The sequence below is a fragment of the Stegostoma tigrinum genome, unplaced genomic scaffold, assembly GCF_030684315.1.
Source record: "Stegostoma tigrinum isolate sSteTig4 unplaced genomic scaffold, sSteTig4.hap1 scaffold_329, whole genome shotgun sequence".
Taxonomy (NCBI): Eukaryota; Metazoa; Chordata; class Chondrichthyes; order Orectolobiformes; family Stegostomatidae; genus Stegostoma; species Stegostoma tigrinum.
The window spans coordinates 145,139-147,500 of record NW_026728257.1 but is presented as its reverse complement, the minus strand read 5'-3'; positions in this window follow the sequence as shown (position 1 = coordinate 147,500).

Sequence of the window (2,362 nt, the reverse complement as noted above, 5' to 3'; positions counted from 1 at the left end):
CCCCGCGCCGGGCGTGCGGGGGGGCGCACGCCTGGGCCCCCCCTCTCTGCACACACCGGCCGACTGTTCCGGGCTAGCACAGGCGAAGGGACAGCCCGCTACCTTCCGTGCTACTCCCGGGGGAACCGGGCTCTCGAGCCTGCCTGGCCTGCCAGGACGAGGTTACCCGCGGAGGGGGGGACGGCGAGGGGCCTCCCGCGTCGGACGTGTGCCGCCGCATCGATCGAGGGAGCTCGCCGGTCCCGGCGCGTCGCTGCCCCGCGCCGGGCGTGCGGGGGGGCGCACGCCTGGGCCCCCCCTCTCTGCACACACCGGCCGACTGTTCCGGGCTAGCACAGGCGAAGGGACAGCCCGCTACCTTCCGTGCTACTCCCGGGGGAACCGGGCTCTCGAGCCTGCCTGGCCTGCCAGGACGAGGTTACCCGCGGAGGGGGGACGGCCGTTTCCGGGTCGACGGCCCCGGGCTGCGCCGCCTTTGCCCGCCCTCCGACGTTTCGGGCCCGGAGGCCTTGGACAGTTAGAACTGGCGCGAAGAGATCGGAAGGTCTGGTAGGAAGTCGCCAAGACTATGTCGAACACAACCGCCAAAGTGTCGAGGAACACAAATCGCCACCAGAGTGTCGAAGTTAAAAGCAGCACTGAGTATCGAACACAAAAATCGCCAGACTGTCGAACTTAATTCAGCTCAGAGTATCGAACACAAAAATCGCCAGACTGTCGAACTTAATTCAGCTCAGAGTATCGAACACAAAAATCGCCAGACTGTCGAACTTACCATGGGCTCAGAGTATCGAGTGTTAATCGCCCAGGTGTGTCGAACTTAAAATGGGCGGATTATCGAGTGTTTAATCGCCCGAGTGTCGAACTTAAAATGGGCGGATTATCGAGTGTTTAATCGCCCGAGTGTCGAACTTAAAATGGGCGGATTATCGAGTGTTTAATCGCCCGAGTGTCGAATGTCACGGCCAACATGTTCACAATTCGACAAAGCGTTCGAAAGTTCGACTATTAGCGTTCAAAAGTTCGACTGTTAGCGTTCAAAAGTTCGACAAAGTGTTCGCATGTTCGACAAAGTGTTCAAAATTCGACAAAGTGTTCGAAATTCGACAAAGTGTTCAAAATTCGACAAAGTGTTCAAAATTCGACAAAGTGTTCAAAATTCGACAAAGTGTTCAAAATCCGACCTCCGAGAGCTCTTTGGCATGCACACGAGTTCCAAATTGCCGCCCACCGTCTTTGGAACCGTTCCTCGGGCCTGTCTCAAAGTGGTCCCGAGCCGCCATTTTGTTCTAAAAAACGTGTTCCCGAAAATCTCCGGGTACCCCGCCAACCCCCCCGGCCGAAAATGACGAGTTGCACTTTGGGGGCGAATTTGAAATTTCAGTCCGACGATGAGGCACCGAAAGCCCGCAAACGGTATTCGGATCGTCCCCCTTGCCGACTTCCGTGATTTTTCAAAGTTAAAGTTTTCGGGCTGCGGACACTTTATTGCAACGGGGCAAGGCGCCGGGGCGAATTCCCACCCCTCCAGCGGGGCCCTGGAACTCCAACCCGGCGTGGATTTTCGGATTTTTCCCCTTCCCCACCGACTTTCCTCCGCTGACACTTAGAATTTTTTTTGACACTTAGAATTTTTTTTGACACTTAGAATTTTTTTGACACTTAGAATTTTTTTTGACACTTAGAATTTTTTTTGACACTTAGAATTTTTTTTGACACTTAGAATTTTTTTGACACTTAGAATTTTTTTGACACTTAGAATTTTTTTGACACTTAGAATTTTTTTTGACACTTAGAATTTTTTTGACACTTAGAATTTTTTTTGACACTTAGAATTTTTTTGACACTTAGAATTTTTTTTGACACTTAGAATTTTTTTTGACACTTAGAATTTTTTTTGACACTTAGAATTTTTTTGACACTTAGAATTTTTTTTGACACTTAGAATTTTTTTCTAAGTTTTTCCTTCTGGTTACTGACTTCCCTCGTCGGGCACGGGGATTTTCGACTTCCTCCTCCCGACCGAGGGGCCTCATTTTCGGGCATTTTCCTCAGATTTCCAAGCATTTTTAGACACTTTTCCCGACTTTTCCTGCTTACTGATTTCACACTTTTGGCCATTTTTATGCATTTTCCCGACTTTTCCTGCTTACTGATTTCACACTTTTGGCCATTTTTATGCATTTTCCCGACTTTTCCTGCTTACTGATTTCACACTTTTGGCCATTTTTAAGCATTTTCCTGGTTACTGATTTCACGCTTTTGGACATTTTCGGAGGTTCTGACGGCTTTTTCGCCTTACTGCTTCGGACATTTCGGGCACTTGGCTGACTTTTCCCGCTTACTCCTTCCGGGCTTTTAC